This window comes from Coturnix japonica, chromosome 4, assembly GCF_001577835.2.
Source record: "Coturnix japonica isolate 7356 chromosome 4, Coturnix japonica 2.1, whole genome shotgun sequence".
Lineage (NCBI taxonomy): Eukaryota > Metazoa > Chordata > Aves > Galliformes > Phasianidae > Coturnix > Coturnix japonica.
Window position 1 is genome coordinate 23,625,904 of NC_029519.1, and position 16,840 is coordinate 23,642,743.

The following is a 16,840-nucleotide window of genomic DNA, read 5'->3' on the forward strand; positions in this document are numbered from 1 at the left end:
TTTTTTTTTTTTTTTTTTTCCTTTTTTTAATTTTTAATTTCTCCTTTGACGTCAGTACAACCAGATGCATGAGCTTAAGAAAAAAGACTGCTTAAAAAAGCCTTTTTTATTTTTTTTCCTGAGGTTTGGAAATATCTTCTTTCAAGCACCCTGATTTGTTTTTGTTCGCATTAGAAACCCGCTGGACATCCAGGAGGACTTCTGAAAAGAATGTGGATTTATTTATTTATTTTTAATTTGTCCTTGCTACTTCACCAGTGTTGGGTGCCTGTGTAATTGTCTTGTTTTCTAAGCTTGGATATTTAAATTGCATATGCTGACCTTAACAAACCCCCCCGCCCCCCTTCTTTCTTATGCACTGAGGGAGATTAATTTCTCTTTGTTTTTCATCATATCAGATAATCTTTAATATTCTGATTCATGCTTGGGTTTGTTTTGTTGTTTAAAAAAAAAGAAAAAAGGTAATGATTTCCTTTACCAGAAAATCAAAAGAAGAACTCAGGCTTCAGTTTCATGTATGTATTTGTGTTAAAGGACTGTTGAGAGAAATAGGAAGCTAGCCTCATGGCAAAGAGGCCTGAGTCTTCAGTGACATAGAGAATCCTGCTCCATCTTGCTTATGTTTGTGTCTTCTGATATGTTAATTATTTACAGAATGATTTCTTTCTTCAGTACAGCTCAGGCTCAACAAAAAGTATAAAACACTTAAGCTAGCGTATGGCGTGCATGCTAGGGGTCTGTCCTCAAATATGGAGCTCTTGCAGCAAAGCTATCTTCTGTGTGGGCCTACAGCTGTGGCAAATAAGGCTCACCAAGCCTCCCTGAACTGCCTCAATATATTGCCAGTTCCAGCTGGCTGCTTTAAGTTACATGTATTATTGTGCCGCAGTTGCTGTGAATTCTGTTCCAGTGTCCCTCCTCAAGCTGTGTGAATGTGTATTTATGGTGCCAAGCTGCATGGCAAAGTGTGGGAGTTGAGGAGATGATTGTGCGGTTGGGTAGCAGAGATGTCATACAGCTGGATGAGACTGAGTAAGATCTTTGGTCAGCATTTATAGTCTGATTTGTTGCATTTGGGTTTGGGGCCAAAACTCCTTTTTCATAGCTAATGGCTTTTCTGCTATGGAAGTGTATAAAAGCACCTCCTTAGCCTATGAATTTATAATTGAAACCCCTTTCAAACCTCTATTCTAGTGAATTTTTTTTTCTAGTACAGCTGCATGTTTTTCTTGTAACAGATAAGTTTCTCTTGTCTGACTGGTACCACATAAACCAATATGGAAAAATAAATAATAGAAAGACTGAAATTTCTTCAGAATTTTTTATTTTTTTATTATCTCTGCTACCTTGCACATGGTGGTCATTCGTGAAAAAATCCTTCTAGGTTCTTGGTATCTTCATCTGCAGGTGTGTGAATATAGTTTATGTATGTGTTTATGCATCTATATCCTCTGTTTTGGGGTGGTGTTTAAAACCAAGCTCTTTTAAGGTGGGGTTCCACAGCATGAGACGACCACTCCATCTTTTTGCCTCTGCAGTCTCTCAAAACTCACGATGACCAAGGTGTACAGTGCTATTAAGATGTTGTATGTATTACCTTATCAATAGTGCCAGTTATATTGAATGGATGTATTTCAAAATCTGATAAATACAATACCTTTCTGTCATCCCTCATCTGAACATAATGTGGACTGCTTTTATGAAGAAATAATTGAATTTAAACAAGCGGAATAGTCACTTAGTTTTACTTTAGATCCAGTGTTCAACTAGTTAGTTTCATTTTCTTTCTTCCACATTTATTTGTCTCGTGCAAGGAGTTTCTTTAAGAAGACTCTTAGCCTTGAAATAGAACCAGAGTCCGAGTAAGGGTCTCTGAATTGTTGTGTCGTATGAGAAGGTCTGTGTGAAGTCAGTGTATATCAACACTAGATACATGCCAGCCTACTCAATCTGGCAATCACACTTCTATTTTCTTGTTCTGGCAGACTGAACACCATTCTGTTGCTTTTGGTCTTTGCTGAATATCTCTTAGTCTACTAATTGAACTGCAAGTAACAGTTCTTTCTTGTAAAGAAGCTCTAGGATAATAACCTGTTTCCTCTTACAAGGATCACTATCAGGTATGCCTTCTGTAGCTTTACCGTTTTTTCTATAGATACATTGCTTCTTAAATGCTTAAGCAAGGAATACAGTGATTAGAATATAATACTGAATATATTTTATACCTCTTAATTTGATTTCATATTTAGTTATAAGTTGTTTGTTTTTTGGTTTCTAGTTCTTGCAGTTCACTTTTTCACAGTATCTGCAGACAAGAGGAACAGTGCTAAATTCACTAATTTCCCAAAGCTTTTGATTTTCTTGGAAGCTGTTTGGTGTTGAAATGTTCATATCTGCCTTTTTTTTTTTTTTTTTTTTTTTGGTCTGCCTTTTGTACATCAAAAACAAGTTACTGTTTCACTGCAAAGTAAAATCCACTGCTTCCATGGCATAAATTGTTTACAGGTAGGTCATCTCTGAAGATAAAGCAAAAACATCTTTGGTATGTACTCAGCCTTACATTTGGTCAGTGTGTTTGCCTGCTTGGGGTCCTTGCTTTGTGAATGGCTTTGAGGGAGTAAAGTGCTGTGTATCAAGAGAAATCTATGAACAACTGGGAATCCTGAGTATGGACACAAACCTAACTTCTCATGCTTAATTCTAAGGAGATGAACACAAACATGTCTCTCAGCTGGGTTTTCAACAGACCAAAATTCTTGCCATGTTTGAGAGAGGGGCTGACAGTTTGAAGACATTCTCTGTGTCTAAGGGCAGGATCCTCTGTTGTGAGTTTTTTAAGCCTGGTATGTTTTTTTCCCTCATTGCTGAATGTTATGTGAGCATGTTTGAGTAGCTGTATTCAAAGCTGGAATGAACTTCTACCTCTTCTGATGACATAAAACTAATTCATGTTGTTGGAAAGAACGCTCACTGAACATGGTCTGCATTCAAGATTTTTCTTTATTACCAATTGTCTGCTGTTGATAAGTAGTTGATCGCTTGTATTTCTTGTGCTTTGACCCCTGGGACATCTCTTTTGCCTCTGTGGAACAACTAATGTTTAGGCAGTTTAGCAGAAGTGCATTCTGTTGTCAGCATTAAAGCATCACAAGTACTTGCTGGTGAAACAATTATACAGGGCCACAGAGAAGTGTGACAACAGAGATAATCATGCTATCAGGGTTCTAATCTGTTCCTTGTATTCGTGGTTACAATTCAGAGTGACAGAGGAGGACAGTAGGGCTAATGCCCAGGGCACTTGCACAGATATGAAATCACTTCAGCATCATTTAGTAAATGGAAAGTGTAGCTATTTCATCAAGTTCATATATAATTGTTTTAGCCTTTGGCTTGAATAATCATGTTGCTGAATCAGCAATAATAGGAATGCAATCCAGGCTGAGTCTGTGAGAAGGAGAAATTATACAAAGAGTATGTGTACCTTGCATTAGATGCAAGTGAGTGTTTGCGAAGGTAACTTCTGCCAAAATATGCTAAATACTTAACAGCAAGAATCCCAGGGAAGCAGTACAGTTCTGTTTTACTATTGATGTTTAAAGGCAGTGAGTCAGATTTTCAGTGGAGGATTATATCTATTAACACACTTCTTAAAATACTTTTTCTGTGAAGGAAAGTCACGAAGATCTTCCTATCGTTTCTGTGAAGGAAAGTCACGAAGATCTTCCTATCGATAAGTTTGCTTTTTAAATGAATTTAGTGACTGGTCAGTTGTCAAAATCATGATAATTAAGATCTCTTACTGAGAATCTTGTGATTCTTCAGTGTATACATATTGGAAAAAAACTTCTATGTCTTAAACAGTATGATGTAAAGACAGTATTTCTCTGAAGGACATGACAGGTATTCCTACAGTTTCACTGAACAAATTGAAGGACAGGTGGATGCTGTGCAGTCCATGAGGGAAGTTGGAAAAACCTTTCAGGGGTGGGTAAAGTTCAACTTCTGGTTGATACCCAGTGGTAAGCTCAGTAAAAAGCATAGCCCTTGGGTTATGTGGTTATTTTTTTGTTTGATTTTTCTCTACGTTTTCTTAAGATTTGATGAGTAAAAGATATGTGATAAATATTCTCTGTGTAGGGGTGCCAATTTGAACTGTGTGCTTTAAATCTGATATCTGTAAGCTAAATAGAGGCATTCTCATTAGCAGCAGGATCAGCAGTGTGTACAGGATGTGATTATGATGTACTTGTGAAAAAAGCCAGGTGCTGCCATGCTGTGCAGGAGCATGATAGGATCAGAGGGATTTGTTTGTTCGTGTATTAGGGTGACTGCACACCCACCTAACTCTGTGATAGTATGAGTCTCCATCTGTGCCATTCAGTGATGTAGCATTATTTAATGCTTTGGCTTTAGCTTCACGTGTTTCACGGTCAATGTATCAGAGTATCTTGGAGATGGTGCATTGTGGTTGTTCTTCGTGAAGACCATCTGCATGGATATTTAATTCTCAACGTAGGCAAATGCCAAATATGCTATAATGTTCCAGTTATTATTAGTCATATGAGTCTTTCTAAGTGAGATGAGATTGCTGTGTGCAAACTCATTTAATGTTATTTTACTTGGTATCACCAGACTTGATAAGGCTTGCTGATGGGTAATGCTTTCAGGAAGCTGTAAAGAGGGAAGATCTAGAAAGGATGCTGGATGCTTGCAAAATGATGATCTAGAGACAGGCCAGCACTTCATTTTATCATTTTAAACTGTGTGCAGTTTGAACTCATAAAAAGCTGGGGTGAAGGAGAAGAACTTGGAAGAGAAGGCTCTTGCATGTGCACAAATAGTCTTTATAAATTGCTACTTCTTTCTCAGTCTTCTTGGCCATCATTTGAATGTTTAATTTTATGCTGTCCATCTGAGGAAGATGCCTCAGATATAATAAATAGCGCCTTCTATTTAGTAAAATTTGTCCAGTTGTGTCCTGCTCTCTGAATTGAAGATTTCAAATAAGACTGTGGTCTCCTCATCCTGAATGATACAGAAATTCACTTGAGTATTTATTTATTTAAGATGAGGGATGATGAGAGTAAATACATGATTATATAAAATCTGGATTTGAATGCACTATAAATGGGGGAAATAATCATTTTGAAGATATTTGTTAAAGGCCACCACAGTAAGACTGATAGAAGTAGAAAGAGAAATCAGTCTGCTAGTCTAAATAATGATGGACTCTAACTGCTTGACTTCTGTTGGCTTTAATGTCATAGCAGGTGCTTTGATAATGCAAAATATTTCCACAGCTCTTCATTCAACCGAGCATATGAGGTGAAGTAAGAACAAACATGCTGCTGTTAATTACCAATCCCAGCTGGGGAAGGAGAGTGCAAGGGGGAAAACTATCACATCTATCTTGCTAGGACCTGGGACATTTCCTGCTCAGTATTTTATTTAGGCCTAAAGATAATAACTTTTTTTTTGTTTGGTTGTTGTTGTTTTCTCCAGTATTGAATTTATCCCTGTGTTTAACAACATAGATGTGATAAATTGTGGAACTGTAACCTGCTTCCATTGGTTTGGCAAATAGTATGGATCAATGTGTAACTCAGTCTACAGTACTACTTAGCAGTTCTTCACAGCATATCAGATTATGTGTGAAGAGCCCAAAGGACTAACCCAAAATTTTAAACTTTGTTGCTGTTCTCTGCCATTGTTTTCTTTCTTTTCTCTGTACTGTCTAAATTGTCTTGATCAATGATGAGAAGATATGGATAAGATGATGCTTAAAAAATAATATCTTTTTGGGAAAAACAGTTTTTAGAGAGGATTAGGTTGGGGGTGGAGAGAACTGAAACCCACTGCTTACCTGGAAATGTATCTACTGGGTGGTACAGTTACAGTGGGTGGACAGTGACTTTCTTCACGTTTGCCTGTAGATTGGTTCATGACGCTGTGGGCCTAGGATTGTGGGACCCTCACTGACAGCAGGTGTAGTCCAGTTCTCATGTATTTCAGCAGTGCTTTTAGCCTGTCTTTAACCTGTGACAAAGTGTAAATCAAAGTAACAATAGCATTATGTTATTATAGGCAAATACAAAGCCTAAGGTAAATATTTATTTAGATAGACAAATATTTAATCTTGGCTTTTGAGACAACATGGCTTTTGTATCTAATGACAATAAAAAAGCAAGCCAAACTTCATTTGCTGCTTCTAAATTCTACCCACTGCTGTTCTAATTTCTCAAAAAAGACGTTAGGAGAAAAAAAGCCACATTGCTCTGCAGATAGCTGATGAATAGGAATCTTGATATAAGCAGAGTTTGTTTTGGGATATTTCTTCCTGCCATCAGGATCTCAGTCAGTTTGTACTACAAGCTAGCACTTTTACTTGGGAAATATGTTTTGAAAAGCAAACAAAATTCTTTTCTGTATTAAAGTGTTAGTCAGCATATAGCTCTGAAAAAGGCTGCCATAAAGAGTCATATTGGTTGAGTTTAATAGTTCATGCATTGTAAACGCTGAAATTGGATATGTCACTGAAAGCTGCTCCTGGGCAGTTTTAGCTTGCATGAGCAGCATTTACTCAGCACATCACTGCAGGTCTTGCTGATCTTCCCCTAACAGCGCTTAAGCAACATTTTTATAATGGAAACATTCTTCTTGTATTTTATTTATTTATTTATTTATTAACTCTTTTTTCCCCCTGCCACGCATTAGGCACAAACACGCTTTCCTTGGAAATGGGAGTATGTATTTCATCTCCTACTGCCTGTTTCCTTCTTCAGCAAATTTATTTCAGTGCTACTGGAAGGGAATTCTATCTTGTACTGCTCAGTTCTGTAATATCCCAGTGGGCAGTATGTTTGAAGTTGCCATATTGTGCACTGGCAAAAACAATAAAGGGTATAAAGGATCTTATGTTTTGGAGAGAAAACTCTGCCCTTAAGACACTCTGTGTTCCTGTTGTTGCTCTGGTCTGTCAAGGGGAGCTTAGCAATAAAATATAGTCTTAAAACTCAGATGACTGGAAAGAGTCTGACCCACAACAGAAGGCAGCAGCTACTTGAGTTTTGGGGTTGGCATAATCTGGTTTATGAGTTTGGGCAGACAGTGCTAAGCAGAGCTCTTCCCAAGCCTGCTGCTTATGTGTGAGCGCCAGCCTCCTTTGTGCAGCTAGGGGGGGTCTCTAGGGATGATGGCATGAGAAGTGTGAGCAGGAAATGTTTTTGTGCCAGAATTTTTATTTTTCAGTTGTGCAGTTATGTTTTAAATTTGTTTTCAAATCAATTGAGTGCCCCATTCAGACTTAAAGATACATTCCTGAAACCATCCTACTTATGTTAGGTTTTTAAATATTCCATTAAGTAAGAACACAATGCTGTTAGAAAATTAAATTACCACATTAATTTACAGGGTAAAGAGAAGAAGAAAACAGTGCAACTGTAGTTAACTGTAGGGTTGCTAAAGAGTGCTACTGTTCAAGTGTTTTGAGCACAATGAAAGCCTTTATGGGCTTTGGATATTATGAGCTTGCTGTTGGCCAGTGGCCCTGCTGTGATACACAGTATTGTGGTCAAAAAGCCACAATAGTCTTCATTTCTCTCATGTGAATAACCATAGTTTTTCTCCTATTTATCCAAGTGTGGATAGCATAAGATTTCTTTGTTATTACTTCACAGTATGTACTTTTGTCTATTGAATTTAGTTAATAGTATCAGTAAAATATTATGCAAGAGAGATTTCTGCAAGCTGCCAGCAGTAGGAGGTAAGAATCAGGTAAGTTGACCTCTGGTGTGTTGGTACTGGGCTTGGAGGTTTGAAGCTGGATCCCTACAGGAGGGCAACTGCTTGAAATGTTTTGGCTTTGGCTTTTTAGGTAACTGTCTGTGGTAGTACATGGTGTGGGGCAGGGGGAGACACTTCTCTGATTAAAACAATCAGTATATTTTCAGGCTCATATTTCAGAACATAAGAAGTTTGTGTCCTGTCCAACCTTGTGAACAAGATGCCAACATGTGGAGGTCCATGCAAGCCAAAGGCCAAGTGTTTTTGGTATGGTTGGCATGGTTGTTGTTGAAGTTGATGATTCTTTTGTCATTCTTTCTCTTTCATATTTATACAAGTAGTATTCTTATTTGATTCTGTGTGTCCATAACTTAACAGGCCTTCTTTTTGGTTATGTCCAATGTATTTTTCTACTGCCTAAGCTATATTCATTCTGCTGCTGCACATTCATCACTGGCAGTGTTGTTTGTTTGTTTATAATACACAGTTCTTCAGGCTGAAGCATTGCTTGTCCTACTCAGATCAGTAGCCTGTCTGTAAATCCAGTCTAAGCATTGCTTACATTATTGCAGGTTTTGATAACTGGATGAAGGAGTGGCTTGTTGATTGACCTAGCTTACAAGTATCGGTATCTCATTTCTGCCACATCACTTTTTATATGAAAGGTGGTATGGGATGCTTAGCTCTGGACTTAAAAACACAGTAAAACTTTCAATGAGCAACTGGCATTGATCATCAGTATTTTTTGTGATAGTCTCTTCCCTATCAGCAATGGGAGACTGATCTGAGTTTCAATAATGAAATGTGTCCTTACATATGGAATACTTTACTCAGAAATATTACTTTTTAAAGTTGGTTCTTACTGTTTTTAGATTCTTCTTATGCTATGTTTGGATGCATCAAATGGCACAATTAATGTATTACTGCTGTTACAGTAGAGATGCTGTGTAGATCTGTTTTCAAAAGCCAAGTCTTTGCTACTGTAATAAATATTCAAAGCTATTGCAACAATTCATAAAGCCATAAAAAAAACTTATGTTAAAGAATGTTTATGAATAACACACAGATAAAGATCCAGGAACTTTTACTGTTGAAATAAATCATTAGAGGACGAGGAATGCAATACTGAAAACTTTGCTTTTAACATTTTAAATGGAAGCATGATGCTATAAAGCTCCTTGATTTTGAAGCAAATTTATAGCTGTAGTTGGCATATGTATTCATATAAATAGTAGCAAATACATGTAAATGACTATATTTAGCTTATATTTAGCAGTGGAGGAAGTGCAGAATGTTTTTCCTCTATTCTTTATTTCCTTTGAAATCATGCTTTACATGACAAGTTCCTCTCTTTAGATTGTTCTGTTGATTTCCTTCCATTTGTATCTCTCTTTAGCCCCAGGCTGTTGAAAAATAAGACAGTTTCTGAGTGAATAATGCTTATGTGTTTATATATATATATATATATATATATATATATATATATATATATATATATATCTCACACACACACATATATAAATCATATATATATGATTAAAGAAAATGTGGGATGATATTTTGGCTACTTTTTACCTCCACTAATGATTGATGTATGGACAGTAAATTTACTTGGGAATAAAGAAGGAACAATGAGATACCTGTTTGCCTTTTTTCATTGATAGGATGCAATTCCTGTTTTTCCTTCATGCATTTGTGCTCAGTTTCTCATTTTGTTTGATATCTTATGTCTACCTTAATATTAATTCCATCTGAGGAAAAATATTACCTCTATTTCTTCTAAATTAAAAATATCCTTTGAGTGTGTGGGTAGATATGGAGCAAATGTGGTTAACTTAAAAACCTTAAATTTTTTAAGAGCCTAATATCCCTTAATTTAATATCAGATTATGATTAATAGTCGCGTTTTTTTTCTGCTGAACTCAAAATTGCTATTAATATTGTAAGCACATTCAACAGGAGCGACCTTTCAACAATGCTGCTTGTAAAACACTTCGACTGACACCATTTGTGGTTATCTCTTAATATATAAGGAAGTGAATAGTTTTGAAAAAAACTACGTGTAGTTCATATGTTGGGCTTACCAACTATTCAAGCAACTAATGAGATAAAAGTTAGTTGTTTAATGGAACAAGCTTTCAAGGGTTTTAATTATTCAAAGGATAATAAAGTAACCAGAAAATATGGTGTTGAACAATGAATCAACTTCATACTATTGACACCTTATGAAGTTGTTTTGAAGTTAGCAAGCTTACTGCTGTTTCACCGTTCTCTGCCTAAAAGAAAAGTAAACAAGAAAAATATGTGGACTAACTTCAAAACCTTTCCTGTAATAAATACTTCCATTGGCTCTAATGGAGCTATTGGCGTGAGTAGAGCTAACTGTTTGAATTAAATAATTAACAGTTTTTTCTCTTGATATCTGTGCTATCTAATTAGTTGTTAATAAAGATCAGGCACCTGGGCAACCGAAGCTATAGACTAGTGAATTATAAATGTAAAGTAGTTGGAAATATTAATATTTTGATTTTCTTTTTCTGGTTGGTTGCTTTTGTGTAAAATCAAAACAAATGAAAATGCATCAGAAGCTGGAAGTCTTCTGTCTTCAGGCTGGAGAGCATCTAAGATATTCCATAACTGTGAAACAAATCCTACCTTTATATTTAATTAAGGCCCTTACTTGCACTTGATAGATGTAATTGAGTACAGGATGCAATTTAAGGTGTCAGTCAGGACTTAAATTAAATCCTCAGTGGGGAATACAAACAAACACATTAGAATTCTTTAGCTATTGTAGTGAAATTCCAGTATTCCAAACTCCCTGTTGAACTTCTGGATCTAGCCTACAGAACCAAGCGAGGCATGCTGGGCTCTCTCCTGGCACCACAAATATATGAAGCTGTTGGAGTGGTTCCAGAAGTGGCTGCAAAGATGATGGAAGGTCTGGAGTACCTCTCCTATATAAAGGTTGAAGGTTTTGAGCTTGTTTAGCTTGGAGAAAACTCTGGAAGAAACTCTTTTGCGGCCTTCCAGTACTTTTAAGGAGCTTATAAACAGGAGAGAGACCAGCCTTGTACATGATTTCACAGTGACAGGGCAAGGGGGGATGGCTTTAAATAAAAGAGGAGAAATTTAGGCTAGATACTGGGGGGAAAATGTCTTTACTTGTAGGGTAGTGAGGCACTGGTGCAAGCTGCCCAGAGAAGCTGTGGATACCCTATCTCAGGAGGTATTTAAGGCCAGGTTTGCTGGGGCTCTTGGAAGCCTTATATAGGCAACACTAACCACAGCAGGGGAGTTGGATGATCTTTAAGGTTCCCTCTAATTTAAGCTACTCTGTGATTCTTGAAACCATGCTTGTTGGCAGTGTAGTCAGGCAAAGTAATGTTTACTTCAGTGAAGCATAATAGGTAGGTGACTAGTCTAATAATGAAATTGTTTCAGTGGTCTGAACTTACTTGTAGTAAGTGTTGAAGTGCGTATATATGCATGGCTGTTCATTGAGAAAGATCCTGAAGTGCCTTTAGGTTGCCTGGTTGCCTGTGTAAAAGTAGGTTCTTGCCGGCCCTATGAAGGGTGGTGGTCAGTGGGGCTTTACAGATTGCTTTTTTTTTTTTTTGTTTTGTTGTTGCCAGCAAGCTTTAATGAAAGAAACAGCAGTACAGTTAGGAATAGCAAAGCAGTATAATGATTGCTCTTTATATAAAGAAGTGATAACTCCTTATTTTAAAATCAACTAAGGAGTTAATCTGTACTTATATACATAGGCATATACTTGTCTACTGTTATCTGGCAATTATATTGATGTATCCGAAATGTATATAGTTAGACTTCCTTGCAGCATATCAAGCAGGCTATTAAAATGTTCTTGAGTTTATAATTGTCTTAGTAAATGTTCCTGATGCACTTTCTTGAAATACAAAAGGCTAAGATTTTTTTTTTGTTTGTTTTTAAATAGCTTCCTTCTAAATTTGTATGATGTTATTTGGGAATTAATGTTACAAATGGAACAGAATTATTGATGTCTTTCAATATGTACTTTTTTTTTCCTTTAAATTTTGTTTTATAACTTTTTTTTGTCTGGTGTGTAAGTGCTGTGATCATTTTGGACTTCTCAACACATTTCCCACTGGTCCTCAATGGCACCTGCTTTGCTGCCATCAGCCATTAATGTTCAGATGAAGCTAGCAGTGTGTTAGGATGTGCCTGAGACATTCAGCAGTGCAGACTGCTTGTTCTGTCTGCCTCTGCCTGTAACATCTGGCAGCCATCAGGTGTGAGAAAGCCCAAATGAGAAGGAAGGGAATATTTTTAAAGTTGAATTGAACTGATATGTTTTTAATACAAATTATTGCACATTGCTTGAGATCATAAAAAAGCAAATGAAAACAGTGTAGATGGGAAACAATTATGTTTGCTACATTGAATGCATGCGTTGTGTGAACTTAAAAACTTTCTGAAAAATTCAATTGGAATTTGGTTAAGAGTTTAATGGATTTGTGCTATAATGTCTAGGAAGATTTCTCTGCAACAGTCCCTAGTCTATCAAACTGCATCAGACATGGTTGTGAACTTTCTTTCCTATTGCCTGAGTTTTGCCACTGATCTTGGTGCAATTTTAAGTACAGTTTCTAATTGTATTTGCAACTGTACAGAAAAGATTAGAACATTGTGTGATACAATGTGACCTTGTTTTAGTTATGAAATTCATTGCAGGAGAATAGCTTACTTTGCCATCTGATGTTCTCACAGACAGGAAGCTTAGTCAAACTTTTTTTTTTTTTTTTAATCAGTTGTGTTTTTTAATACCTTATCTTCTAAAAATCCTTAGTGTAGTAAAATGCAGTGTAATTTTTTCACAAAGCATGTCTTGTAATAAGCACAGCATGGTGCGTACTAGTCAGTTAAATGTGGAAGTAGAAGCTGTGCTTCAGAAACAACAGCCTGTGTTACTCTTGATTATCTGTTTTTTGTTTTTGTTTCTTTTTTTAATATAAACAATTGTGTTCTTGATGGATTTTGTTAGTTTTGCCAATACAAATGGCTGAATGCTGCAAAATGAACAAAATTTTCAGATACTGAGTGCCTGAAGCTTTACAGTCTGAATTAACTCTTACTCCTTAGTCTCCTTTGTTTCCTTCAAAGATACCTTATCTTCTGCTTCATGCAGTGGTAGGAGGAACACACAAATTTTGCAAGTTGAGTCTGATGTTAGCGATTTCAGTTGTGGTGAAAAACAGACTTAAAAAACTTGCCTTCATGTGTTCTTTTGTGCCAGCCTTTAGCTCCCAGTGGTCCAGTTCTCTGTGTGAACTAGTGAGCACTATTGTTACTATAAGGAGAGGTGAGGATGGATGGTATGAGAGACTGGATGCCTCTACAGATCACTCCTGAGGAAGAATGAAAGAAGTACCATTGATCTTTAGCTTCTTGTCGCAAAGTGGTTGGTGCTTTGAATGCTCCTGCCCACCCGAAGAAAATTTGCCTCAAATTCTGAGAATATCACACCTAAAAATATTGCAGTTCAAGACTGGAAATAGAACAATAACGATGAGAGAAATCTCTGCTTCTTTCACCCAAGTTATTCTCACCCCCAGCTTAGGCAGTGTGAAGATGGCAGAGTTGGATAAAGACAGTCTTGTGCTGTGTAAGCACTATTCCTTATTGCCTAGAAAACCGTTATCGACACTTCTAGCCATAAACCCAAAATACAGTAGCACGTGGCCTGCTATGAAGAAAAATCAACCCCTTCCTGGCTAGGCTGAGTGCATGTTCGAGTAAATTATAAATAAATATTGTCTAGATTTAATAAGGATTTTTCCTCTTGTATAGACAAAACATGTCAGAAAGTGCTATGGAAAGGAGATGAACAGCATTTCAGGGCAGTGGAGATGATAAAGTTTTAAAAAACACGTTTTATAAAGTGAGAGAAAATTTAATAGATCTGGAAAATGGATCATGTCAGTCAATTGTAATAATCACTGGCCTCTTGGAGGAGGAGGAGGAGAATAATATAGCTTCTCACCTACTGCTATTTCTGACAGTGCTAATGAGTGCAGAACAAGAAGTGAGAAGGGCTCTCTGACTTCTGCTATCAAAACCAGCTCCTAGGCAAATGCCTTGTCATGTGCAAAGGCCCTTTGCTTTCAGAATAAATAATACATACTTTTAAAATCTCATCTTTGCCTGACTGTGTGCAGAAGGATCTTGACAACAGTAACATGAAATGTAGCTGCATTAATCACCATTAAACTTTGAAGAGCTGTTGTATAAAGGCATATTTTTGCATTCAGTTTTATATTTTGTTAGGATGGAAAAACTGCTTGAAACTCCAATGTCCATTTTTTTCATGTTTGCAGTTACGCTTCTAAGACTGTTTCTGATGATGAAAAGTCAATAGGTAATTCTTAAGCCCTGTGGTTTGAGATATAGTTTTAATTGAAGCATCAGCATGTTACGTGTTGTGCATCTTGAAAATTATTGTCTTTGTTCTTGTTTAAATTGTGCTTTGCTGTGTCTTATTAGTTATTTCCTCCAGTTTGCATTACAAACAGTGGCAGCCTCTCACCTGAAGTAAAGCCTGCAGGAAACTGTGGAATTTTGAACTGCTGACCTATCTAGAGACCTCATTCTTTATCAGCTCTTCTCTCATTGACAAGTTCTAAAAATGCTTGTTTGTAATCTTATGGTTACTAAAAAGAGAAATTGAAAGCATATACAGTAGGATACCAGACATCTTTCTGTTTATGTAGCTGAATATGAAACTATTGCCAGTTAAGTGGATGCTAGTGCTATTAAACATACAAACCTTACAAACATCAGGTTTGACTTTAATGATTCTCTCATTAAAGTCAAGTATTTGCCATTCCTGTGAGTGGAGAAGTTTGACAGATACTAATTAAAAGCAATGGAAAGAGTAGGACACCTGGCACGTTCTTAGAAATGAGATGCTAAGGAGAAAAACAACAACAACAACAACAACAAAACCCACAAAACTTGTGATAGTTATCTTAGTCACTTATGTTTTGCACAGGCTGCCCCACCAGCAGTCAGGAGGGGCATGAAGACAGGCCTGTGAGACCAACAGCTGCCAGAATGGGAGAAGGCATACAAGGTGCTGCTGGGCTGTGAGGTTTCTGATATCATTTGAGCAATCACAACCAACCAGATGACGTGTTAGGTTGTGCCCTGATAATGGTTCACTATTCTGCAAATCTGACATTCAGAATGACATTGTCATCTATAAATAGGTGTCACGTAAAATACAAATTCCTACCACACGCAGACAGTGCTATTAAGTAAAAATCTACATACTGGTTATGGTTTGCTTCTATTAGATTTAGAAGCAGACTTCTTCACTCAAATTATCTTTTTTTCCCCTCTCCTTATGAACTGTGATTTTTAATTTTTATTTATAAATGAGAGCAATCTAGTTTGCTGACTGTGCAGAAGAGTACAGTATCTGCCAACTGACTGATGACTTCTGGTAAGTATTTTGTACCATTTAAGAATATTTATGAAAACATATATAGATCATCACAGTCTATAACAATTAGCAGATAAATAACAATTTACTCTACATACTGGAAATGCAGTAAAGCTGAGTTTAAAAACCACAGTGAGTGCAAGATTTCCCTTTCTGGCACAGGTCTGAGTCCAGCTGTGATGGAAAGCCGGCAAGAGTAAAACTGATGCTGGGGCTACAATTTAATGATGTAGCACTAAAACACTGTCTTTCCTATAGTTATTTATCATGAGAAGTAATGGTTTGCATCTGAGGGGGATTAGTTTCTTATTAGTTTGTTATCAGATGGATGTCAGTATGCTGCTTCAGGACAAAAAAAGCACATAGTTTTAAATAGTGACTGTTCATTGTTTTGTTTGATTTACAGAGCCACCTGCTCAAGAGTAGGGGACACTCAATTAAATGCTATTATTTAATGCTGTTCTCCCAGGAGTCTGCTTTCATTGAGAAAACCAGGAGGTTCTCACACCCAACCTATATATGCCTGTCTTTGGGTCTGGAATTGAAACAGTAACTTGAATTCACTGTTTTGGCCATGATATCAGCAAGCTCTTTCAGATTCTCACCCAAAGAAGGTCTTTAAGTGTTTGAAAGTCTATTTATTGAGCTACAATGGTTGATAATGTTTCATTCTCTCTGAATCTTGCCTCCTTGAAAAAACTGTCACCCAGTGGTTCATTTCTGTGCATGTCTGTGTTTCAATTAAAAAGCTGTACTGTAGCTTTTTTATTTTAAATTTTGATCTGGGAAATATATCTTTTTCTGTGTATTAGAAGTATGGTAGAAGTATGCATGTGCATATGTATATATAGAAAGCTGACATGTGAACTATATAAGTAGGTCACTCTGAAAGTAATACCACCTGTTTACTTCCATTGAAGGAAAACTTTTGAGTGAAGGAAACATATATCCTGATTATATTACAATCCTGAAAGATTGTCTGGCAGAATACGGAGAATTGCAATGCTTTCAGGAAGACAGTTCACCAACAACAACTGGGTGGCTGTAACAGCTCTGCTAAGTCATGGCTGGCACCAGTGATTGAGCACCTAATAGGGAGGCCAGGCCAACCCTGGGGAGCTCAGGTGCAAGCAATGCACCTGAGTGACCAGAAGGGATTGTACCAGGATCTGTGTATTCCCTGATTTCATTTAAAGGTTGGCAGTGGAGGCAAGGGTATCTTGCTGGAGATCCCTGTACCTGAGGCCTTCTGAAGGTAAGCAGCTTCTTTCCTTTATTTCTGTGCCCACAGCTGTTGCATTTGAGCAAATCCTCACTTGCTGCAGCCTGGAACCTTGCTGCTCTGCTGTCATTGCTGCACTTTCCATCACATTACAGTATCACAGTGGGAACTTAAGAATTAGGTCTGTGCTTCTGCCCAGAGGCTTTGTGAGTAAAAGGGTAGTATGTGAGCATGCCCTGTGCTAGTTCTTAGTATTCCTGATTTCTTGGGATATCCAGGGTTTGATGAAACCTAGCCGATGAAAAATTCTAGTGACATCTGACTCTGGGAAGCTATCAAGCCATTTGCTA